Source organism: Dermacentor variabilis, chromosome 2 (genome assembly GCF_050947875.1).
Source record: "Dermacentor variabilis isolate Ectoservices chromosome 2, ASM5094787v1, whole genome shotgun sequence".
NCBI lineage: Eukaryota > Metazoa > Arthropoda > Arachnida > Ixodida > Ixodidae > Dermacentor > Dermacentor variabilis.
In genome coordinates, this window is record NC_134569.1 from 161,932,090 (window position 1) to 161,959,289 (window position 27,200).

General features: G+C 45.1%; 1 long non-coding RNA gene across 1 annotated transcript; it reads right to left on the minus strand.

Moving 5' to 3' along the window:
• Positions 1-285: 285 nt before the first annotated feature.
• LOC142572895 (uncharacterized) lies at positions 286-27,200 on the minus strand. The gene is made up of 3 exons (XR_012826159.1): positions 25,183-27,200; positions 815-942; positions 286-344 (listed from the first exon to the last, which is right to left on the minus strand). It is a non-coding gene; the product is annotated as an uncharacterized LOC142572895 (long non-coding RNA).

Sequence of the window (27,200 nt, forward strand, 5' to 3'; positions counted from 1 at the left end):
CTTGCATCGTAAGTTTGCTGATGAAAAATGCAACGTGGACATGAATTTAATTGACCAGAAGGGACGCGTATTGAGACAAATTGAGCGTAACCACATGTCTGCCTACATCTTTTGGAGTCCGCAGGCACATTCATCAAGAGCATGTAGCATGTATGGTACCTGGTTTGCACTTGCAGATATTTCATAGCAAATGCTTACAATAGTTCTTGTGTTTAATACGTCTGTTAGTATATAGTAAAGAAAACGATATATTTCCGTTTAATAATTCAATTATATTTCACTTACAGGCAGATGTCGAGAGCGCCAGAAGAAGAATCAGGAGAGCTGTCTTCATGTTGTCAGATCTGCAAAAGTTTAAATGTAGTGTGGAAGCAAAATTTGCAAAGTAAAACACAAGCTGCTCTTTCATTACTTTTGAATGTTTTCCTAATAACAGCAATACTCACACGTTGGGCCGCGCATCAAAAACCCAGACGAAGGAAAGGAATAGATGACATGACCGTATGAAAGTGTACATAATTAAATGTGACTGTTTGTCCAGGTTTCAGTTATTCAGCTAAAAACAATTATTGTTACCAGACGCATTAGAACCGGAAACAAATAAACGAATGTCATCATCAATGTTTACAATTTATTTCCATTGTAAAATTTACCTACTTGGCTAAGCGAAAATATCAAGAATAAGAGGAGCCGCATTACTTTAGGAATTTACTGTAGTTACACGGTATATGAGTGACTTCTTACAAAGCAGCTGGTACGAGGCTTCTGCAAAATTATTTTAAAGTTCAAGTTTTGTTTTAGCTTTGTGTCTTACCTGCACTAGTCAGTGGATGACCAAGTGGGAGTACTAGCCGATGGGGTCGGTCATTCTTTTATAGCTGGCTTGGAGCTTTCGAAGTGCAGATGATATTCGTATCCATCAATGTACGTCAGAAGCCGAGTCTATGAAAGATATCTTAACACTGCGGCAACAATTGAGGTGTTTATCGCTGACCTATTGTTTGAAGTTACAAAAGGATGCGTTTATCTACTTTAATAGGCATCGTACCGTTGAGCAAATTTATTTGCCACTTCAGCATACAACTGCGTTAACATGGGGGAATAATTGCTTTATGAAAGGGTGGCTATTGAAGAACCAACTGCGCACCATTTTTTAAGGATTGTACGACAAACCACACGCGAGAACTGTCACGAGTGGTAACTTTTTTAAGTCGTAATTGATACATTTTGGAGGGCATTAATTATAATGCCTAATTGCAAAGACTAGACTAAGCGCAAGGGTTTGAAAAACGTCAGTTTGTGCATACAGTTAAATATGCATTTCAGAAAAATATTGAAGAGTGTACCATGTCTACATATTTGATGGTACGAGTGGTGGTGTGCACATGTTTCCCTACAACATTGATTTTAAAACAGGAATTTTTTCGGTTACATTCATGGCGTGCGCCACTGTTATTTTTCTACTTAACAATTAGCAGCGGTTTGCTGGACTTTATTTCGCCAGTGTATGGTATACTATGATAATAACAAATGAAATATAGCATACATATTGGATATTGCTGAACAACAGATCAATTTCTAGCGAAACAGTCTTTCTGAGGACGTTCTGTCAGTAACGTTGACTTCCGCTAATACAGTGCTCACAATGAAGCAATCCCCACATATTGCTTTCACACGAACCCCAGTATGTAGCAAACATTTTGTGTAGGGATCAGAGTTTATTCTATCTAGAGATCTGAAAAAAAGGAACACGCGTATAAGGTTTGTCTATTGCCTTAATGAACTCGCGAGTACACAATACGCTTCTGAAGTACACAATAATTTGCCCCCCCCCCCGCCCATCCCCCCACGCACACATCGACATTTCTCCTATGCACAAAGTCTGCCCACCATGCAATAGTTTCAAGAGTGGGGAAAACCCAATACACCCTTTGTATAACTTCTGAAGGTAGGGAAAAACTATATTCAGTAATCATTTGCAAGGTTAGAATCTGGTTGCCGAATGCTCCCCCTTTCATTTGCATAAAATGTGAACTTGGTGGGAGGTGTAAAACATGGCAGATAATTGCCCGAAGGACTCTTTTTTCGGAAGCCGAGTGTTAACTGCGAATGTTCCTTCGGAACGTTTGAAGTTTTTAGGCAGTTCATAAACTACACTTTAAATGATCTGCGGTGCTTCTAGGAAAAACTCTCTTTAAGGGCACTAAATAACCTGCATGGTTTTACATTGCTTGTACCGGGCAACATGTAATTTATCTCTAGTAATCCAGTTCTACGTTGCTCCTTAAACACAGCAGTCTTCAATTATGGGTAAAGAACATGAGCATTGCTTTGCCAATTTCTTTTCTCTAATACAGCTACGTTTGCGACACATGGCCAATACGCAGCAGTGCCATGGCAAACACAGCGATTGAGATTAACACTTCGAATCTCGCATTTCCTGTGATGATAAACAAGTTTCTTTGAAGCTTATTCCTTGAATGATCTAGGTGCAGTAGACAGATATATCATGTACGGGTGGTAGAGCCTCTCTATGATGAAATGCTTTTGGGACACACTTGAAGAACACAACAGGAAATTTCAGTCTGTCGTATTTTGGAACGTTGTTTCTGTCGTTCTCTTGCCTGTGGTTCTCTTGTCTGTCGTTCGGTTGTTTGTAGTGTGACGTCTTGTAGTAGAAAGTTCTGTAGTTCTTGATCAATATTAAATAAAAATGACAGATACCGCTTTAAGGCTATGTAAATTTGTTAGTAGAAAAAAGAAAGATGTAACTGTAAAAAGATGAACAAAGAAACTTCACCGCGGAGAGTCGAATTCGTACCCGAGGATTCCGAGCCCAGCATCTTAACACTTCACAACGCCGAACATATTTCTAAGTGTGCATTTTGGCTATGCCAACAGTAAAAATCTGTCTGCCTTGATGTTAACATTTGCATTTTAAGAGCCAAGATGTGCTATCACTCAACTGCTGTATCTCTAGAAAAGCAAAATTGTTGTTACCATCGACAGGCACATTGTGGAGTGCTAGAACATCGATTTTGCTATACGATATCCATATTAAGTAAGCAATTCAGAAATGCAGAACGGTGACCGCAGACACTGTTAAGGTTGTTACTGCTTATTTCGAAAGTTGTCTCTCGCTGTTGACAATCTTGAGCGCGCCTATAATTCGTTTGTTCAATGCAAAATAGCTTCATAAACATTCGTGGATAATTGTTCATTCCGACAGCATACTTGTTTCTCACGGCAGCGCTGTACCAGAATAATGAGACCCGGGTGAGACAGTTTTTCACGCAGCTTTGTGGAACGACCCAAAACACCTTTTTCGCTTCGCAAACGCTTATGCAATATTTCTGGGCAATTAACTAATGCGTCAGTGTAACGGCACATGTAAATCCACGGGCTTATGTGCCGTATCTTACGAAATAAAACAAAACGGATACGCAGCCATTCTCGCTGACGATATGATTTTGATCAGCGGTGGATTTTGAGGAGGCCGGTAGGGCGTTACTGGTGACTCGTCGTCAGAGCAAAATTATAACAATTGTCCACGTCGACGTTATTACCGGTGTCGGTGCTATCATCATTGCCGGCTTCAGAGACGCACGATTGAATACCGCGCAAGAAAAAAGTACAGTGTACACGCCGATGCGAAACTGACACTCAATTTTAAAGCGTCGCGACGGAATGCGCTTCTGTCGCGGCATTATAACTTATGTCGCTGTGACAAAAAGTGGCACATTTCTAACGCCACGACATAAAATGTGTAGTCCCGACAGAGAGTTCCTGTTGCGACGTCATAATTGCTGTTGCGTTAGGCAGTTGTTGTTGCGACTTCATAAACTCTTGTTGTCGCGACAGACCATTTTTGTTGCGACTTCAGAACTACTGGCCGCCGCGACCGAATGCTTCTGTTGCGACGTCAGAAGTGCTGTCGTAACGTCAAAATTGCTGCCACGATAGAAAGCTGTTATGACTTCAGAGCTCTTGTTGTCGCGACAGAAGATTTCTGTTGCGACTTCAGAGCGGTTGATCTTTGCGACATGATGATTCTGTTGCTACATCAGAATTTTTTTCGTAACATCAGAAATGCCTGTCGCAACTACAGAAACATCAGGAAGTTGTGTCGTACAACAGAAATTTCTGTAGTCGCGACAGAAATTTCTGCAGTTGAGACAGGAATTCCTGTTGTCCTTTTCAACTGGGGAGTGTCTAATAAATTGAGAAGTGGGACATATCTGTTCGCAATATACGCTTTTATTTCTCTCTTCCTATAATAACTTAGCGACTTATTTTTCGCAAAATGTGAGTGAAAGGTCAACTTCCTGCATATGCTTTAGGGTTCGACCTTCCGTTGCGGCATTGACTCCTCCTGGAGATTTCTGGTACCGCCTAGAACTTAAGAATAATGTCTACATTCTCGTAGAGCATAGAGAGGTTTTGGCTTTCTTAGATAATATGGGTAATTGAAAACGGCTTTACATGTGAGCCGTATTCATTGTCAATCATTTTTCTTGCACACGAGGCGAGATGAATGCTATCGTGAATATTGCAGAGATTGCACTATCGTGGCCGTAAAGTAAGCATTATTGAAGAAGCAGTGCATTCCTACATATGATAATGCAGAACGTTTGATGTCAATGTCCTTACCAATCGGTTTAACTCTAGAGTCAGCCTTTGTGGGAGAGATTGAACAAATAAAAACTAACATATTGCTTAAAAGCCAGGTCACTTGTGCAGTGAATGCTGTGATGTACATTAAGATATTTATTGCTCCCATGAATCCCGGCACATTCTGCAACCGGAAACCCTCAAGCGGATACACCTAGTAGCATTTTACACGATAGGCTAATAGACAGATCACTATTGATGGAGGCTCATCTTAGGGCAGTTGTAATATGACAATAGCAGTGCTAAGGTTTTCAACGCCAGAGGGTTGTGCTCCGGCAGTTCATTAGATCCATGTATACGTAGTGATTGTTTTGCCTTGTCTGACAACGCTGTTTTTTTATATACGTACCCCCTCGTCACTACATATAAGTCAAATATCCACACACGCATCCTGCAATATGGCCCCCTTTTCGCCAGGTTTCATGGTGATGCTTTCAATATATGTAGAAACACTTTGGTTGGTACGCTACTGTGCAAACAGGCATACTTTGCCAACGCATGCACTGGAATCACATGGTCTCGAAAACCACTGGAACGAGGAACCTCCCGCCTTGTGCCATTCAAACCTCTGTAGAGGATTGCGATCACGCCACCATGCAATACTTTTCTGCTCTCGTGAAAGCGCTGACCTAGTTGACGCCTTGTTCCGCGCACTAGTTACAACAAGAAATGTTTGTTTCTGCATGTGATGTCCAAAGCATGGCCACTATTACGTGTTTTGCGGCTGCTACAATAGCTTCCAACACTTGCAAGATGCAAAAGCCTGGCCGTGTCTGGTTACAGTGAGGTATCCGAAGTTGGCGGTGCGATTTCGGCTCTACCTACAGAAATTTCCTCAAGCGTCAACAGAAATTTTGCAGCTTCATGTTTATTCTGTCCTTTATCATCATGAAACTCCTACTCAAAGTTGAAGACGCATGATATATAAAACTGATGGAACAAGTCCTTGAAGAAATACTGCTTGAAGAAATAGTGATCGGCGTGCTAGCTTGGTAGAAATTTTCAGGTTCTTCTGCCGTCATGTAGGAAATAATGCCTCGCACAGTGCTTGCGACGGGTTGGATAGATGCAACTTTATTGTACGTCGGGCAAAGTTTAACGCGACGCGATCTCAGGTCCCACACGGGGAATGTCAAGGCCCTGCCTATACGCCGCCTCATCACGGTTTCGCTGGGCTGCCCACGTCTAGATTCCGAGGTCTGAGCTGCGCAGAGCAGCGGCCCACCTCGACGACAGGGTCTTGAACAGAGTCCAAGTCTTTTGACCGTTTTTTGTAGGAACTGGGCATGAGCCTCCGTAATAACCATAAAAGAACAATGCTTCAATACACAGAATAAATAAGGCTGTAAGGTCGCGGCATTTCCACTGTTGTTGCAATTCTCAAGGGTGTATAATGACTAGACAACACGAGAACAGCTTTCTGCATTGTATGAAATATGATCAAGTACTGTCTGGCATATTCCTTCGTGTCTACATGAGCATATGCTTTAGAAGAAATTTGGAAGAATGATTCCCTTGTGACAAATTTGTATGTTGTACTGGAAAAGTCGAATCAATTCGGCCATATATGAAAGGTAATAGCAGGCAAGGGGTCCGCGTAGCGACCCGTTTTGGGTATGTTTGCATAAACACGACGATTTTGCGCCACACTGAGGTACTGAAAATGTCATTCTACATACGGCAAAAGTACATTAGAACTAGTGTGTATTTACACAAGGAACGAGCACTGTTTTTCACCGCTTTCATTCAGTTTCCACTGAAAGTCACAAGGACTATAGATACTTAGCTGCGGTAGAGCAGTAATGTTCTCTTGGTGCCACTAAAGGGTTGTCATTCTTGAATTCCGAGAGTTTCAGCATTGTTATAATATTCGGCATGCGTCAAGCGCGAAGCACTATATTCTAGCCTATCCTTACCAATTTGTTTGTCGTGCTTTCCGGTAATACGCAATTTTGGAAAGGTGCGTTTGCCTTCTGGTATCACGTAAATTCTTGCAAGGCAAACAGTTATTACTGCAGAAGTTACATAGGTTTATCATATCTATCTTTCATTTACATTTTTCATTTACTTTCATTTACATTTTACATAAGTGTGTAAGTCGTATATTAGGTACACGCAATGAAAATTGTAAAATTAACTACTACGTATGCATGTCGGCTCTTAGGACACACTGCTGGTTAAAGGTTTGAAAAAAAAACGTATTCCAATGATCTCGTGCAGTTTTTACGACACTACATGAAGACCGCTGATCTGCCCACTAGCATGAGTAGAAAAAGAGCAGCAATGTTGCTGGGAAGTTGGAAATACATCTAGAAGCTTTCTAATTCATTAAATATATGTTTAGAATTCCCGGCACGCTTACTCGTCAACTCGAGCAGATATTTACTTTCACGCGAAAAGGCTAACAGATAAGATGCTTACTTATTTAGGTAATTTTTCGAATTGCTTCTAACTCGTGTTTAATTTATTAATATTTTGGTAATACTAAGTAATACTTGAGTTAATCATGCTTTGACGACCCTTCAAAAAGATTTGTACAAAATCCAAGGGCAGCGACATTGAACGGCTATGTTAATTTACAATCACTGCATCGGCTCAGCTGCTGACATTGCCAGAGTCACAAATGACCAACGACGCATGGCGCATGTCCCGAACATCGTAAACTAGGCGCCTCGCAATATGCGCTGGCTTCCTGTACCCCAGTTGTAGATGGGAGGGGGGTGGGGCGGCAAAGCAAAGGCGCTCTCTCATGCCACGTTGGTGTTCGAGGATGTCCCGGGCAACAATAAGTGGACTAGAAAAAACGCCATATCAATAGAGTGTGCGCTACCGCGTTCGCGCCATTTCCGTTTGTGCTACGAGGCCGTGAAGTGCTGGCGGACCAACTCAGGGCTGTCCAGAGGGCCTGTGTGATGGCAGAGGGGCTCGGCCTCTCTGTACCGACGTGGGAGCGGCCCGCATCAGTCCCAGACTGATCCCTCAGGATCGAAATAAAGTTCTTCATACCATACCATACGAGTCCGTGTTGCTCGCTGTGCATGTTCGAGGCCTTCATAAACTTCCGTGTAACCCGCGTTCACGAAGTGAAACGCCAATGTAAATATTTTGCTTTTCCTACACATCCCAAATAACCGGCCTCTGACTTTCACCAAATATCACATACGTGTCTGGTTTATTTCAACAGTTACACCTGAGAAACCTGCTAAAAACCTTGTATAATGCACAAAGATAGTGAAAAAACGAGGGTTGAGTAGTTATTAGGCAAATTTGCTAATTCAACTAGACAAAGTAAAGTACTGCCATTGAAGACATCTATCATGCGAAGCATTTTGAGCAAATGTGAACTAGCGTTCTTTCCAGAATGTCAGAAATGCAGCGATAAAAACCGTGTGATAAAAGGCTAATGTTTTTGTGTATTTGTCTACGAACCAAGCACAAAAGCTTCCAAATTTACTAAACATTGCAACTTTGTCGCTACTTCAGTTCTTTCAAACAGGCGGCAAACGTCCTGCGCAGTCCGTAAGACGCGCTTGTAAATCCTGGAACGCATGTATAAGTAAGTTTCTACAAGACGTATATTTATTTCACAGTTTAATGTTTTGCTCCACATCGCCCATAATGTTGTCACCACGATCGCAAATATAGAATTGTTAGCTGTGTTGGTTCTCCCCAGGCCGCAAAGAAACGTTGTAACCGTTCCATCACCCCAAGCATACTCAAACTGAGGGTTGAGCAACGTTTACTGAGCCGCCAAATAACATATCCGCTTGGAAAGTTTAATGAAAATCATCCTTAACATGGGCCACGGATTCTTTAAATATTAACTCCGCAAACTTTCTTGTTTTCAATCCGCACTGTGAAAGTACGCATATCGTGTCTTCTAGTGCTTCTGTTCGCACAACATCGTCAATCTATAAACGCCTTCCCCAGTTGCAAGGCAATTAAACGTCAGATACACATATTACCTCATAAAAACACCAGTATGTTCTTTACCATCTGCGGAAGGCATTTCAGAGATGTGCAAGACGCTGCGTTACCTTAAGAGGCACTGAATTTTCTGAGAAAAGTAAATACAAGATGCGTAACGCTCACCGGGGCAGTTGAAACGCTTTTTGTGAGAGCAGTTTTATTCAAACGCAACCTTGTAAGCACCTTTGTGAGTATATTCTCTGCAAAGCATGTAGGGAATGTACAATCATTGTGACGGAGCTGAAGAAGTGAAGACATTGCCGGAGTCGCACTTATAGGCCGAATGTTGTAACTGTTTCCGGGGAGGGGGGTGGGACCGTAAAAGCTTTTTTACCGAATTCTATATATATATATATATATATATATATATATATATATATATATATATATATATATATATATATATATATCAACAGTTGCACTTGAATCTCCGTGTGCCTTGGTTAGCTGATCCTCTGATGTGACGGCCTTATATGAGCAGTTGCGTGACCTCACAGTAGCAGACAGTTTCTGAGTCTCCTTACAGCACAATGACACTGGCGCCTCTCGGATCAGCAATGCGACAAGCGGTATAAGTTAAACACGTTAGGAAGTTACATTTGTATTGTGCGTGTCACATCGCACAACTACTCACAAATGAAAAAAGCCATGTAAGGCCTTCTAAACATTTAATGAACATAGATACAATCAGGCTATCTTTTCCTGACGAAAGGTCAGTTGAGAAGATAAGAGGTAAAATATGCAGGAATTATGCAGTATATAAGAATTTCTGAACATAACTTATGACTAGAATTATTAGCATAAAGCAAAGTGACTCCGTAATGCCACAGTGTATTTACTTGTCAAAGCATGCCTTATGCTATCGGTTTCATTTGTTACCCGGTTGTAGAATAAATGGTTATTGCGCAATAAATTATGAGTCGCGCAAATAAACAACCATATTAACAAATAAATCAGTGAATAGTAAGGCACAGCGACATCTCATGAGCACGAAAGGACTCGAGAGCAAGTAGGAACAGCGTGCAATATGTTATTTAGCCGCTGATAAAACATTTGACGAATCAAAATTAACTAGGAAAATTCACAGCATTGACTAAGGTGTTTCGGGAAAAGGCACAACCGAACGTTCTTCCCGATTAACCAATTTTTGTTATGGTGTATGAATTCTTGCATTGGTTTCTAAGCTAGCTGATTTGCATGAAGCGTCCCTCATTTCCTCCTCGCCTCGTATTGTGCCTGACAACGTTTGCAAACTGAATACTTCATGTATGCTTTACTGTAAAAAGAACACTCCTTAAATCGGGCGCCCTGTTACAGAACCTGCCAGAGGCATGTGATAGTTCGCAACTTCCTTCTGTTATCAAAACCTAGGGCCAATCAACATTCACGAAGGTGTACCCATCCATTAGAATGAGAGCTAACAATTTTTCAGAAAAAAAAATCAGTTGCGCCGAAACAGATTCGGACAGTTACGCGGAATCCGACAGTTAAGCGAGTGGCTTCTCCTAATTTGTAGTGACTGCGCTTGACTATCCGTGAGGCTTGAGAGTTCTGCATACGCAGATCGCGCGCACTCTTTTGGAAGTAATCTGCGCTGGGTTCAAGCTTGCCATCCAAGATGGTTGGTCCCTTCGCGTCCGGTGTTTCCCCTCGCGTTTAGTTTTATGTTTCAGCTGATGCTTATACGGTGGAAAATACGCTTCCTTATCAATGTCACGCATGTTTTCGTTATTATAGGGATGAGCGACGTGCCCGCTGTTCACTTTATGCTTTGTGTGCTCACGCTGCGTGCGTAGCCGCTGCAGACTGCGACGTCCACAGCCGAGGTAGAATCGAGCTCGACGCATTTCTCGTCATCGCCTGACGCTCTAAAAGCGATATGAATGAGCAAACCTATAAATGGTTGATGCGAGGAAAAAGCACCTAATCGTGAGTCCAAATGGATAGCAGCTTTGTGAGCATTACCTTCCCGCGTGCTCAATATTCGGGTTAGTTGGAGTTTGCGTGATCAAACGCGCGCTTGGAAAGGAGAGCGCGCGTCTTCTCTATCCCTGCCGTAGCTACGAATGTCTGCGCGCGGCTGACGCTTACGCGGCCCGCAGGCGGTATCTAATTGCTGGCCTTATTTAGGGAGTGCAATAATATAGGGCGGCAGGGAAGGCTGCTAGCTTAGTGCACGCTGTCTTCCTTCCCTTGCTATCTTGCCCTCTCCCCTAGTGTTGCGGATTGCGTAATCTAAGAGAGAGTATTGATTGTGGCTATCGATAACAGAGACCGTCTTGTTGTGGACATAGCAAAAGGCAGATGATGGTGATGATGACTCCAATTTGCGGAGTCGCGGTGAATCGCGCGGCTGTACCAACCGTTGGCCCACTGCCGGCGTTCTTGAGAGCTCCAGCGTTTTGATAGCGAGTGCTCGTGGTTATCCAATCAGATACTTACAGCTTTACATGGTCCGTGCTTTACACTATGGCTGCTATTTTATATCCAAGTGAATGTTTGCTACAATTGATATAACCGAGTCAACGTATAGAGTCGTGTAACGGCCACATATTTTGTCGCGATTTTGACCAGCCTTGCCTAGGACCCGGCTATTTGACCTAATTTGTATAACTACTCCATGGAATCCGCCGTAAACCACCGCGATCACATCCTCTCGCAATCTAGTAGCGAAGCGTGAAAGTACGCTGACCGCGAAAAGTCGCTGTTGAGCGTGATCAGAAAGAGCCTACCGAACTCGAGTGCTCCTCGGTTGGACGACGAGAGCCTTGTGCGAGATGAAGAAAGAAATTGGCAGATATACCGTACCAGAGGATACAAGAAAGGAATCGAGCACGCTGCCAAGGGCGACGCCATTTTCAAGCCAGAAGGGCCCCAACAGATGAAGAACAATGCCAAGATGCCGCCGGCAGACGCAGCTTACGGCGGGGTGACGCAATCCGGCGGAGGGCGCACGCCGGCTCAGGAACTTAAAGCAGGAGCACAGCGGCAGCCGAGGCAGAAGCTACCGCCGCTCCCGATGGACGAAGCCAAGATTATTATCCGACCCCATGGAGGACTCAAAGTTCAGGCAATGAAGCCGTATCAAGCCACGTGTGCCATCGTGTAAGCATGTGGAGGAAGAATCAAGGAGGTTGATTTTCTGGTCAGGCTCCGACCGGGCTCAACATAGTGATCGCGAGCCCCCCCCGAAGAAAAAAGCAGCAAACGAAATACGCAAGATCAAGCACTTTCCCTTTGGAGGAACGAGCTACCCAGTACAGGCATATGTGGCCATGCCAGGTGACGTCAAGCGCGCGGTAATTCACGGATTGCCAGCGGGCATGCCATCGGACGTACTGGAATCGAAGCTAAGACTACGTACGCAAGGGGTCGAGATCTTAGCAGCACGAATGCTGGGCCAGACTGAGACAGCGCTCATCACCTTAGACGGTCCAAGCATTCCGAAGTGGGCCATCTTTAGCGCCGGCGAGTAGAAGACCTACCCATACAGACCAGCGAGACAATGCTGTTATGTATGTGGCCTGCAGGGACACCGATCGGACGTATGCCCAACGCCCGAGGCGAGAACCTGCAGAAGCTGCGGAATCAGCAATCCCATCGACGGACACCAATTCCTTCCGAAATGTATGGTATGCGGAGGCGAACTTGTGACCGGCACCACAGATTGCAGGACGCGGCTCAAGACCCCTGAGGAGCTAAGCGGGCGCCCGCCGCCGGGCAACCATGGCCAGCAGCAGCAGCGACGGGGCCGGAGCCGGAACCGGAGACGACGACTGAGATGGTTCAGCTCAGAGGGTGACAAGAGTCAGTCCCGGAGTCTAGGTGGCAGCCAAGCCGGGGCCTGGAAACAGTGACGGAGCCGGAGCTGGAGGCAGACCCAGGGACGAGTCCTTTCCACCCCTGGGAAAGCAAAACAACCAAGAGCCGCCGAAACAACAACAGCAGAAGAAAGGCGGAGTCAAGGTGGGCTGGGGAACGGGCTCTCCCAAACCACTGTTTCCGCACTCAGGACAATCGAGCAATGGCACGAAACTAATAGAGGAAAACAAGACGCTCAAAAGGGAGCTAGCGCTAAGCCGAGAGAAAACCAGGCAACTAAACAAAAGAATCGATGATTTAATAAGAGAGTTACAGGCACAAAGAAAGCGCAGTCCACCCGTATAGCCACCCAGCCCAGTGCCCGAACAACAGATGCAAGAAATACAGTCAGGGCAAAAGAGCCGAGATAAAAAGATTGAAAGCTTTATGCACACGATGCAGGAGCAGATTGCACAGATGTAACAAAAAATGGCGCTCTTCGCAGCTACATAAAAAGTCAAAACACAGAAAATCACAAGCGAAGCCAGGGACAGGCTTTATCACGAAGAAGATTCGGATCCGAAAGCTAAAAGAACAACGATAACAATACAACATGGCCGGACAAAACACACTAAGCATATGTCAATGGAACTGCAGGAGATACCGGCGCAAGCAGGGACCCCTGCAGCGGTAGATAAACACACAAAGCGCACCCCCAGACATCATCATGATGCAAGACACAAATGTCACGCCAACACTCAGGGGATATACATGCCAGGAGAAGGGCCGCACCGCGACACTAATAGCAACAAACTAGTAACCATAGCACATTGCGAAATATCAGATACCGGGATAGAACACGTGATAACTAAGGTGATACCCAAGAAAAAGCATAATGCAAAAAGTACGTTTATAGTAAACTTATACAGCCCGCCCAGACAAAAAGATGACAACTTTAGCAAACTTTTCGCGGGGGCAGGCTGGTTAGCAAAATCCAACACCATTTTTATAGCAGGGGACGTTAACGCGAAGGACCCCATCGGGTGGTATAAGAAAGGAAACAGGAAGAGGCAACTAGTTAGCATGGCCGCGGAGGATACAAACTGCACCACATAATGGACGAAAACCAGCCAACGCGTCTAGGCAACAGCGTTAGCCCAGATACCTGCCCCGACCTAACGTACGTTAGAGGAGCAAAACAGGTCGAATGGGAAAACTTGGCGGAGAACCTAGGCAGCGATCATTACGAACTGAAGATAACTATAGAAGCCGAGAACACCAAGAGGAAGATTGGCACAGCCCTCACAACGGACCGGGACGCCTTTCGGAAGAACAGTAGGAACATGAAGGGGGAGATTACTTCAAAAGAAGAATGGTGCCAACAGCTACAGCCACTGCAAAACAACACACGCAAGAAATCGACAGAACGGAACAAACACCGGAAGTGGACCCGCAGCTACTCAAGCTATGGGAGGCGAGACGTGGGCTCACCAAGAGATGGAAAAAACAGAGGTTATATAAGAAGCTAAAGAAGCAGATTGCTGAAGTAATGCAGAAGGCAGAGGAATACGCAGCGCAATTGGCAAGACAAGGCTGACAGCAGTTTAGCAGCTCCCTAAACAGCACGCTCAGCACTGCCACAACGTGGCGAATACTCAAGGCACTCATGGACCCAACTAAAACTAAATCTGCGAGCAACAAGGCACTTCAAAATCTCGTCCACCGATGTGAGGGACAAGACTACAAATTATTAGAAGTCCGTATCATATGTTATGGCCCGGACAAGCAGCAAGAATACGAAGGGGACTGCCAGGGAACGGAAAACCCCGAACTCGACAAGCCAATTACAAGAGAAGAGGTGTATGCTGCCATCAGAGCAGTCACCAAAAACACTGCAGCTGGAGCCGAAAAATTACGAACTCCTTGATCTGCAACCTCAGCGATGAAGCAGTGGCCCAACTCACGGACTACCTCAATACGCAGTGGCAAGCGGGCACGGTACCAAAAGAATGGAAGCACGCGAAAGTTGTTATAACCCGGCAAGAAACTACAGATAGAAAACTTGCGGCCCATCTCGCTAACCTCGTGTCTCGGTAAGCTTTACAAAAGAGTGGTCACCAAAAGAATACAGCGACACATAGAAGACTACGAACTGTATCCCAGCAGCATTTTAGGCTTCCGAGCGAACCTGTCAACGCAGGATGTCTTGCTACAAATAAAGGAAGAGATCCTTAACAAGATCCCCAAAGCAGGCGAAAACATCATCATGGCCCTAGGCCTCAAAGTGACTTTTGACCATGTCAGCCATGGAGCCATAATGGAAGGGCTAAAGAAGACCAACTGCGGCAAGAGAGTCCACGATTACGTGCGGGCATTCTTGTCAAAGCGCACGGCGACAGTAGGACTCGGACACCTGCGGAGTGATACCTTTGACAGGCCTAGCATGAGTACCCCGCAGGGCTCGGTCATTTAGCTAATTCTTTTTAACATCGCGATGATCGGGCTAGCCCAGAAACTGAACGAGATCGAGGGCATCCAGCACGCCATGTATGCGGATGACATCACGATCTGGGTAAATCAGGAATCATTGGGCCAAAAAGAAGGAAAGCTTCAGAAGACGGCAACATGCGGCGAACAATTCGTCAAGGAGAGAGGCCTCGCGTGCTAAACCGAGAAATAAGAAATTCTGAGGTATGGAAGGAACACAACCAAGGAAAAAATAGAAGTGTATCTGGAAGGTCAAGTCATACCAGAGAAGGACATAATACGCATCCTCGGCATGTGGATCCACAGCACCAAACGGTGCGGACACACGCTAGGCCTGCTCAAGCAATCGGCGGAGCAAGTCAGCAGCATGATCACGAGAGTGTCGCAAAGACGCAGCGGCATGAAGGAGGGAGACGCGACCAAGCTGGTCAGGAGCCTTGTCGTCAGCAGGGTCACGTACTCACTCCCGTACCACAACATGAAGCAACAAGCGAGAGAACAAGCCGAGATTCTCATCAGGAAAGTATACAAGACGGCGCCGCATCTGGCCAGAAACACGTCGAACGACAAGCTACTCAAGCTAGGTATCCACAGCTCATTTGAAGAGCTCAAGGAGGCAGAACTGGGTGCGCAGCCGTGCAGGCTCCAGCAGTCAACCACCGGCAGGGCGCTCTTTAAAAGATTAGGCTATAAAAACATAGAAACAACGAAGGATACGATGGCTAACATGCCAGACTCTTTTCGCCAAACACTGAAAGCTAGCCCCCTAACGAGGAATATGGACCCGAATCTGCATGCGGCCAGAAGGCAGGTGCGAGCAGAATACGTAGAAAACACCTGGCCACTAAAAACAATGTGGTATACACGGATGCAGCCGCATACCCTTGGGACCACAACACCAAAGAACATAGAGTTGCGGCAGTTACCGTGGATTACATGAGAGAGCTGTTAAGCAGCGCTACCCTAAGGAGCTGCACGTTAACAGAGGGGGAAGAAGCAGCTGTCACTCTAGCAGCGGCGGAGGGTTACCATAGAAACAGATCCTTGATAATACTCACAGGCTCCAAAGAAGCATGCAGAAATTACAAGGCAAGTAGAATCAACAATGGGGCTCTGCGAATCCTCCTCGAAGCAGGGCTCCCGAATGAAAAGACACTACATAAGATCTTCTGGATGCCGGGTCACACCGGAATAGAGGGTAACCAGAGGGCCGACAGTCTAGCTCGCGAGGTCACATACCATGTGGGACACTCAATGGACCCGGATACCCCAATAACGGTGGAACCAACGTACGCGGAAATACTAAACCATTACAGAAGCAAAAGGTTAATATATCCACCACCCCTCCCATTTTAACACAACACGAAGCAGTCGGCTGGCGAAGGCTGCAGACAAGAACATTCTCCAATCTACACACCCTACATAAGATGTTTCCCAGTCAATACAGGGACACATGCCCATGGTGTGGGGCCATACCAACACTATATCGCATCACATGGGAGTGCAGAAATAACTTCTCATTCCACAAAGAAAAAAAAGCAGTGCGGACAAGTGGGAGGGCCTGCTAACCAGCGGCGTGCTCACAGTCCAAAAAGGATTGGTGCAACACGTTCTCAAAGTGGCCAGTCTCAGCGGTGCTCTGGAATAGGAGCGCCGACCGCTCAAGATGACGGAGACTTCAGTAAAACAAGAAGTCCTCTATTAGCCGCTGAAAACTCTAAATAGAGCAATAAAGTTTTCCCTTCCTTCCTCCTTTCTGGATGTTTTTTTTTTGTAATATTGGGGTGTCAAGTTGGTGGTGCCACCCTCGCACAGATTTATGCAGTAGATATTTTTGTTCGTGCAATAACTTCGCTATCACTAAAGCTACTTCACCTTTCGGGCGAAACTGCAGCCTCTCTCACTCTCTTTTCTTTTCCAGTGAGTGCGACTATAAGCGATGCCGCGCATGACTATTATTTAGTCTGATTTCGAGTGAATCCGGCTTGGCCTCATTTCCGTTACTGAGTGACTTTATATATATATATATATATATATATATATATATATATATATATATATATATATATATATATATATATATATATATATATATATATATATTGAAGTGGCGCGGTGAACATTTCTGTAGTCATACGGTATTGAAACATCATCATCATGGACACGTCAAGCCTTGCTGGCTTTTGTCCACGGTCCTCAGCATCAGTTTTATGTTGAAATAAACCTGACTTGATTTGATTTGACATCATTAAAACTTATTGCAATTGGCTCCCTCCTTCTCTGGGAGAATATAAAAAAATTTGTCCTGTGTATAAATTTAAACATATTGTTTTTCTGCATGGTGGTCGCAGTGGACCTGAACAACACTGTTTAAGGTATAAAATGCGCATGAGGTAGCCACCGCTGGTGCTTCTAATGCCCCACACAGACCATGGAACATCGATTACAACGCGGTGCCACGCAACAAGGATGCAAGCAAAAGGAAGATGAAGACACGTCAAAAGGGACGCAGTGGCTTCTGTTGAGTTTTTTTGTGCAGCTCATTCAGGCTTTTGAGTTTAGTCGACTCATATATAGCCACCCTTTCCAGAACTCCACAAGAACAAAACTAAATGTCCTAGATGCGTCGAATAGAATGATGTACTTGTTGGCTCTCGGCCTACTACAGGGAACCTCCACTGAACGCCTGCTGGCCTACGGGATTCACTGCATAATCATGAGAAATGAAAATTCATTAGTGCCCCAATTAAGCCAAAAAGAAGGAATCACGTTTCATCGTTGATCACTATTCCTTAGACAGGAAGACATCCACTCATATAAAGAAAGATAACATTGTATAAAGTCGGTAAAATTCACATTGCATGAACAGCGAGATCTCGCCAGAAACAATTAAAAAGGAACTTTTCCGGAAATGCAACATGAAAAAATGCAGCTAAAGCAGTTCAGAGTTCTCTCTGAGGAGACGGCGGGAAAATTTCAGAGGAGTCCTCGAATAAGGCTACAGCAAAAACACCAAAACAACGAGGAGGCCGCCCCGACTAGATGACGTGGAGGAACTTTCGCCTCCTGTTCAGCTTGAGCAGGCTCAGGCCCTGCCTGTGACACCAGCTGCTGATATTGACGCATGTGATTAGAGGCATAATCAATAGGTTCAATCGAATGAGAGAACGAACCGTCAAAATTCAGAACAAGTGTTCTCCATCTTCACATCCATTGTCAAAGCAATCGGGGCCTGCCTCCACCGTTCTCCTGACTGACGAAGAAGGCCACGTCAACTGTCCTCCATTTTATTCCTCCTAAGCTCGTATAATGACGCTAGTGCCAACTTTTGCAGCACTGCCTATCGACCTGCTGAAGTCAAGGTATACAGCTACCATACTACAATGGAATATGAGAAGTCTTGAAAGTCGAATCTCAGACTTCTGACACATCTGTAAAAAAGCTTGCCTGTATTGCGAGTTCCCAGCCGCAACTACAGGCAAGCATACACGTTTGTGTTTCCTTCGAAATAATGGTCTGAATAAGACACCTTGGTGATATATGAGTGTTGTATGTGTTGTGAAGTGTGCATACCGTTTCATTTTTTTATCATACCCATCTCTATTAGCATACCATGCCTGCGGCCGGGCGCACCTCTCCAAGATTAATTAAAGAGCCTTTCTTTACTTTCGATTGGCGCATTAATATTTTCTGGCATTACAAAGAACTTATGTAACAAAATGGGGCGCAGAGCACTGAACACAAACAGAGGGTAGGAACAAAAAGTTAGGCGATATCGCGATATTGCGATATATAGCAATAGGAAGATATAGCGTTGACGGTCATAGCAAGGCTTACCCTTGGGCTCGAATTCCTGGGAGGGTGTTCTAACTGTATGCGATTGATACAGCGTGCAAGGCAACTAATGCTTGGTAGGAAGGATGGCGCTTTCATAGCTAACGAGGGTCTCAAAATGCTGGCGTGATTAGGAGCGCCGTTGTTGTCAGCGTAGGTGTCACATCTTGACTGTCCCCTGGACAAAACTGACGCGAAACCATTGGCGTTACGCAGTAGTCAAGGAATGTTTAGGCAACGTTAGCTGAACGTGTAATGCATATTCTGCCCAGACTAGGGTTCGTATAACGTAAAAGTATTGCAATCTATTTTTATTCCAATCTCCTTACGTCAATTTTTGCGTAACCGCAAACTGAACAAACCAATCTGAATTTCTGAACAAACCAATCAAACGCTCTCGTCGTTCATAGGAGGCCGCTTTGCTTGCTCGAAAGACAAATAAAAATGCCTACGCTGAACTCCTTGTCTTATCTGACTGTCTGACAAGATGCGTAGAGCATGCTCAAGTGGAGAGGGATTCGATGGGGCCGAGCCACTGCACTGAAAATCGATAACCGGATGAAGAAGGTGGTGCCGGCGTCTGCGATTGGTCCACTTTCCCTTTCCCAGCTAGCGGTGGCTGGTCGAAAATTGCGACGACATGCAACGGAAGGTTAAGAATGCCGCTAAAAAGGATCCTCAGCAAAGAAACGTTGGCTGAGCGAGACCGTAAACGTGCCGAATGTGCTCGAAAACGTTACACGTTACGCAAAAATTTTTATATACGCAAAGAAACCCTTGCTCTCCGGCATGTGCGAGTAGCCCGTGCCTGAACGATCGGCGGCCGCCACCTTTTATTTCTTTCGGAACAGGGCAGCCTGCTGCTATTCAGAAGAAAGACCGGTTTAGTTCGGCATAATAATGCTTCTTTAATGCGTACACGTCACTTTGACGCGGTGAGTTTTCGCGGTTTTGTGACATCGCGTACAGGCAGGTGAAGCATGGGCAGCCCGAAAACTTTTGACCTATAGCCGAGGGCTAATGGCGAAAAGGCGTCGAATCAGAAATAACTATTTTCTTTTTGTGCGGTAAATTCATGCATAATCAGTGTGTACACGTCATATAAGATGGGGAGCTATCGCTGTTTTCGTGACGTCGTGTGATAGACAGGTGAACTGGGGGTCGTCCAAAAACGTTTTTGACCAATCGCGGAGCGCTTATTCCAGAATTAGAATAGAAAAGTTTGAAATAGTTTTACATTATAGTGCCCTAGTTCGCACATTGTGCAGGTCAGATGGGACAATGGCGTGATTGTGGTATGCCTGCGCACAACGCATATTCCAGGAACGCAAGGCATAACTTATCGTTTCTCGCCACTGAGGCGATTGCGTGCAGCACTGATGCTGCGTGCATTCGCTTCGCCATATCATTAGCCGCACCTACTCCGCCGTCTCTGGAGACCGTCTGCCATCCATGCGCCCTCCATTAGTACGTCTTAAGAAACGCAACTTGGCAGCTCATATACATCCGCAAATTTTGACTGTGTATTATGCGTGAGAGATACACTAGGGCTCAGGCACAACGGCTACCGCAATATTTGGGGGTCTGCGTAACCCGTCACGTGGCAGAACTTATTGTACGATGAACGTAGGCTAATGCGTTTAGCTTTCAAGGAATGTCGCCAGACATCGCTTTGCAAATATCGAACCGTGTATGCATTCGGGCTCCTCTCTCGCGCTTCTTACTGCACAAGCTTACATAAAGTCCACGTGTGGCGTTGGTTTGATTTCCTCGAGCATTGGGTAAATTGAAAGGATCGTTTCTGTCTTTGTAGGGTGCCATATCCACCCAGCGCGGCGTTATTACTTACACAACATCCCAGAGGTTCATTGACGAGGAGCGCACACCTTCTGGCACATGCACAATGACCAAAGTTAGTATTAGAGATTTTCGCTGAAGAGTACCATAGACGAAGTGCAGCATACTAAGTGCTCGAAATGGGGAGCAAGATGTTCATTCAAGAAAGGTACATTGCCAGTGCCGCATGCCCCGTTCCGCTTCTTCACTGACACATGTCAGCGTCAAAGGGGAGCGGCACAAAGGTAAGGTGTTTGACATAGCCAGTGACCGAAATTTGTGCGATGGTTGGATTCGAGCACTGTTCCATCAGAACAGCAGCCGATTGCGCTACCCATTCGACCATGAACTATCATGACGAAGGTTGGTGGGAAAATGGCTAGAGGCATATATGGATAGGCCCATAGATACACACACAGATAGTCAGCCAGGAAAAGGGCGTGAAGTCCACTGAAATGCTAGTCGCGTCAAAAATTGTGGCGGAACCTATATAACAATGAATGCCGACGTTAATAAGGTGGAAAAGTGAATTTTAACGAAGACAAAGGAGCAGAGGTTGGCCTGGAGAGTGTGTCTCTAGGCTGCTCCTCCTCACTGGGGAAAGTGAAAGTGGGAAATACGGGGAAAGGCAGGTGGCAGGTGATTATGTGATGGCACAATGAGCTACTATGTACACCTTGTCCAATATGCCGATACGCACTGTAGACGCAATACACGCAAGGGTAATCGTGTCCACACAAACGTTATCGCCCAAACACATTTCGCACTGGCTGCACGTCTCACTGGTCCTAGAGGCGAACGTCTAAGCCAGTCTCACGTATAAAGTGCAAGAGGGACTTTATGGCAGGTTGGGAACAGTCAACTGTTCTCAACGCACCCAATTTTTTTCTTCCGGAAAGGGGCGTGAGTTCGAGCAGTCAACACTAGACTTATTTGTCCTTCGTTCAGCCGCATATTGAGAGCACACGCAAAGTACGTGAGGTATTGTCTCAGGATTGTGGCAGACGCTACAGTGAGAGTCCTGTGTTTGTCCAAACTTGAGAAGGTATTGGTGAGTGTATGCCACACCCTACCGAAGTCGACATATGAGTGTTTCCTGACCTCTCCCCAACCAAAGTGGAATCCGGAATCGTAAACCAGCGTCAAGTCTTTTGAGCAGGCTCTTGCTGATGTTCGTGGTTGTCCTATTGTCCCGCCATAGAAGCTTTGATGGAGATATGGAGGAACGCGCTGGTGTCATAACGGCAAATACGAATTTTTTTAATGTTTCCGCCAATGTGCACCTTTTTTTCTTCCGTGTCAACCTGTTCATTTGCAGCTATTCCGCCATGGCTAGGAATCCACTGCAGCGCGATGGCAAAATCTGATTGAGTCGCCTCAGCAATCGGAGATGTCATATCATGAACCAGAGGACTATATGCGGTTCTGTGATTCATATAATTGTGGATGAGTCACAGTGCTCGTTTTGAGTCGCAGAACACTGTCCACTTCTCGAGGCTTTGTTGCAGTATGCAGCGAATCACTTCTCGAAGTTCGGTCGACTCAGTTGCTGTAGACGATGTTCTGTGTCCTATTTTGAACTGTTTTGCAATGCTCATCCCATGTACCGTATAAGCCGCCGCGGAAGAGGTCTGTGTCACAGAACTATCTGCAGAAACATTGTCGGAATGTCCATACATGTTAGCAATGTAGAATAACGCGAAATGCTTTAGCCCAGCGTCAACCCGACACAAGGTACACAAGGTTGGCTCTTTTCTGGAATCTTTTAATCCCATTCCCCATCCCTATACAGAGTAGCATGCCAGCAGTTATATACGCGCCGGCAAAATTCTCTGTTTTTCCAATAAAGAGACCTCTCTCTCTCTCTCTCTCTTTAGCCCAGCAAGCGCATTTTCGGCTTCTTCGTTATTCCGGGGATTGAGCCTCACCCATGGGTTTCCCATCATATAGAGCATAACTTCTAGTGTGTCATGCGGTTCGAAGTTCGATGGTGACAAGTCTTGCAGTGGCAACACGGCTTCTGAGTAGGCGCCAACGGGCCGTATGCTTGGAACGTTCGTCAGTGGATGATTCCTCTGTCTAGTCGGTAGCCTTGGATGCACTCAAAATGGCTCATGTTGCAGTTAAACACGACCTGGGCGTGGGCACGCCTGTGCAATAGTGCCTCAAGTAGCCGCACTTTCGGGCAGCCCTAGGAAAATTATCAGTGTGCGAGCCTGAGCACTTTCAAGTGTGCGTACAGAATTTGTGCTAAGCTGAGAAAGTAAAGGCGCACTGCAGCGGAGAGAGAGAGAGAGAGAAAGGCAAGCAAAGACAGGGAGGTTAACCAAATATTATCTCCGGTTGGCTACTGTGGACTGGGGAGTGGCAAGGGGATGCGATAGGTGAGAGAGAAAAGGAGTGAAAAAAGAAAAAGAAACTTACCCACACGCACGTACGCACTAATTGTGTCTGTGGGCACTGTCACGCAGCCCGCAAACGCTTTCCTAGTGTTATGCAGTGTCACCGTACAATCCTACTTCACACAGTGAAGTCACAATCTGTAAGAAAGTCCAGTGTATTTTAAATACCGCAGCAGCGCCTTCATAGCCGATCACGCTGATGTTCGCGTGGGCCAGATTCCAAGGATCTTGTTTTCTGTCGTTGGGCGCTTGTCCAGTTTTTCTAGGGAGGTAGCCAACAAAACGTACCTGGTAGAGCTGCAGAAGATATGATTTGGATGGCCCCCACGATTTTCTAGACATATGTCGAAATATTTGAGTAAAGCTGTCCAGCTTTTCTTTAAATGTAGACATGTGCTTCGGCCAAGATAATTCACGGTCGATGATGACTCCGAGAAACTTGTATTGAGTTACCGAAGGTATAAGCTCCCCATGAATCATAACGAGTTAGCAGGTGACTGACCTCTGTGTAAATGCCATGGTTCCACTTTTTGTCGATGGGACCTGCAGTTCGCGTCTGTTTATGTATGTGGACATTATTGATACCGCAAACTACAGCTTCGTTTGCACTTGCAAGCGCGTTAAGCTCGTGGCCCACATGCTGGTATGCTCTGCGCATACAGAGACTGAGACTGTGCCTGCGAGTCCTTTGACGAGTTCAACGAGAAAGACATTAAATAAAGTTGGGCTCAGTGCACTTTCTTGATGCAACCTACGATAGACGGGATGGTTCCTTAATTCACCGTTTAGAGCTGTCATAAGAATCATTTCTTCTTGAAGATTGCTGGCTATCCATTGATGCATATGGCCACCGATGCCATATTCTTCAAGGGCACATAAAATTGCATGATGTAGAACTTTGTCAAAAGCACCCTTGACATCGAGAAAGGCAGCAGCTGTCAACCGATGGCGATGTTTCTTATCTACAACAGTTGTTACTAGGCCAATAACGCTGTAGATTTACGACCTGCCCTTTCGGAAACCTGTGATCGCGTGTATATATATATATATATATATATATATATATATATATATATATATATATATATATATATATATATATATATATATATATATATATATATATATAACGCTTTTCCAAAAACCACTCCACACACGCCAAGACCATGCATTTCATTGTTCTTCCTATGCAACTGGAAAGCGCTACAGGTTTGTGGGAAAGCGCAGCATGGGGTGTATTGCCTAGTTTTAATAACGCCAAGATCTTGCTTGTATTACAGTGTGCAGACACAGTTCCTGAGGACCGTGAGAGACCGCATAAAGCCAGAAGCTCTTCATTCGAGTAGGTACTGCCATTAGGCCGAAATGCTCTTGAGTGTATTGAAGAGGAAATCGCTGCACGTAGCTCTTGAAGCGTGAAAGGGAAGTCGAGAAGCCCTTCCATTGTTGGAGGAGCGCACCTGAGTAATGAAGTTACCGTTATTGTTCATCCGGAGAGGGGCATGCAGAAATCTTCCGCGGTTTATTTCACACTGCGGGTCTGAACGACAGCCAAAGCCCGGAAGGGGGTAGTTGCAGAGGAGATGGAAGGGCACTTCAAGACAGAGCCAGCAGACCTCAACTCATCGTTATCACCACCCCAGCGGGGACATGACGTCTTGTAGGAACTCACGTGCCCAATGTTCTGGCATTTGCGGCACTGTAATGGTTGTGGACATAAACGATGCCTCACATAAACCACTTTTACTTTTGTTGGTAGGCTGTCCTCTTCAAAAATGAGCTATATGCACCTCGACCGTCCCAAGCAGTGTATGTCTGTGATATAGCCAGTTGAGCAGATTAGCGTGCGTAGATCGCCATTACCTATATCTGTATCCACATCCTAGATCACACCGGCTGTCGTGCTGCCTCCATGAACGATGAATCTACGGACAAGTATACTTTCTTGCTGAGTTACACCTTTCGAATTGACCAGAATGGATCTTGTATTCACATCAACAGTAATTATGTATATTCTGCGATTAACTCAGACCTCTCTTGTTGGCCCTGCAGCCAGCCTCTTGAGATAGGCAGAGAGAGTTTGCATATTGAGGGAATTGAGATTGTCCGTTGCAGCGACGGGGATGTGGCAGATTGTGCACGCTTGCTTTGAGGGCGGCTTATTGTAGTTAAACTCACTCACGCTTGTAGTCCCACGAAGTTGTCTCTTCCACCGGTGATTTGTGGCCTCGGTACATCCGCCGTCCAATTCCATGTCATCGACGTCAGAGCAGCTCGATGGCCTTGGAAGAGTCACGTTCAGGTGTACGGGTGCAGCAGACCGACTTGAAGCTTGCAGGCCAGTCTCCAACCTTGGAGGGAGAGGCGGCGGAACGTCCTCCATTGCTTTTGATAGAGTACCCGCCACGGAGGTGTTGGTACGCACAAACTTTTCTGGAAAACAAGAGTGAAGCAGGAATACCAGCTGATCAAGAACTTGTCTTCTTCCTCCTCTTAAAGTAATAGGAATAGCATTGAAGCCATACAGTGACACTCTGCATTGCCACTGCAGAGAAACTTCACGTATAGCGCGTATCAAGCTCGACTCCTGCCTCACGTTTTGCTCTGGACACGATGCGTCATCTAGCACCTCCACCGCAAAGTGCCTGTTTGCGCTGACACGAATGACTGAATATATATAACGCCCGTTAATTACGTCAATAACCGGAGGTTCCCTCCCCTGTCGGGGACCCAAGAGCCACGCATACCCAGTGTCATATTGCTGGTGGGCCAGGTTGGCGTCGAGGAAGTGCGTGGAAGACGGGCACACACGTAGTGGCACAACAGTGTCACATATTCAGTGACCCGAGTAGGCATCTGAGAGATGTATTAAGCAGTGGCCCATAGCCATTGGTCGAAATTGGTCCTGTGGTTGGTTTCGAACAGTGTTTTGTCAAAACAGCTCCCCCATATTTCATTAAACCGTGGCCTCCCCAGTGACACAAGTTTGCATTAAAAAGATTAGAGACCCATTCCGGCAGAGAGATGGTGAGACAAAAAGTGCCTTAAAGCTTCACTGAGTTTCAAAGAATGCGAGTTGCAATTAAATTTTGTTACAATCGAACACAGGAATTGGGCTTTACAACACCTCATATGTCGTATTTCTACAAAAGGTACACTTTCAATCAGGTAGTAAAGATATTAAGCAGAACATCTATATAGACATAGTTGAATCCGTCTGCAATTAGAGGAAGATTGTTTTCGAATTATTTGGGCATTCTATTTAGCACACAAATAAGTGGGACCGAGGAAGACTTATGGGGGGCAGTGATGGGTTGGTTTCGTGGCGGTTGTGTGATGAAGTTTCGCGAAAAAGTGTGCCAGTAGAGATAATGTTCCCACACTGATAGTAATGCAAACTTTCACTTCTGAATTTAAATTTCCAAACTTTCTTACAAATAATTGTATGAATATGAGCGAAAGAGATTTCCTGAAAGAAGGAGAGCTCGCCTTTGTCTATATTTTCTGTCGCACCTGCTACGAAGAGGAAAACGGTCTCGAGAAAGGAAATGTGCTTATAAGGTGCTTATATACAAATTCATCATGTTGTGGCAGTTAGAATCCTGATTAGAGTTAATAATTTCAACTTAGTGGATCTTGACCGGGCTAATTTATTTAGGGCAACGTAGCTTTAATTAGTTTCACAATTCTTATTGAGCCAAAAATAATCGTCATTTACGTTGAGTAACTTGACCGTAACCAATCTCAATTAGGCTTCCTTACCTATCATTAGTAATGAGCAGTCTTATTTAGGTCTAATTCATTTAATCGTGTTTAATCCTACTTACAAATAAGTCATGTTATTCCCCTTATTTTTCATGATTAGGTTTAATCAAACTGTGTTCACCACTCAAAATTAGGCCCCAATTATCGTTAGTACATTGAGTACCTAATCTTCACAAGGCTTAAATAATTCTACATTATTATGCTTCAATAGCCTAAATATTTAGTCTAAATTTATCTTCATTCGCGCACAGGTAACTAGTCCTAATTTGTAGTGATTATGAATTCATTCTTCACAAAGCTTTCCTACCCTTCAATTATTTTAAGGAGTTTCTTTCGCTTACATAATTTGAACGTCAGTAATGTTATCATTCTTTTATTAACCTTCCTTAGTCTTAATACTCCTTCAGTACTCACCATGTACTCACCAGTACTCAC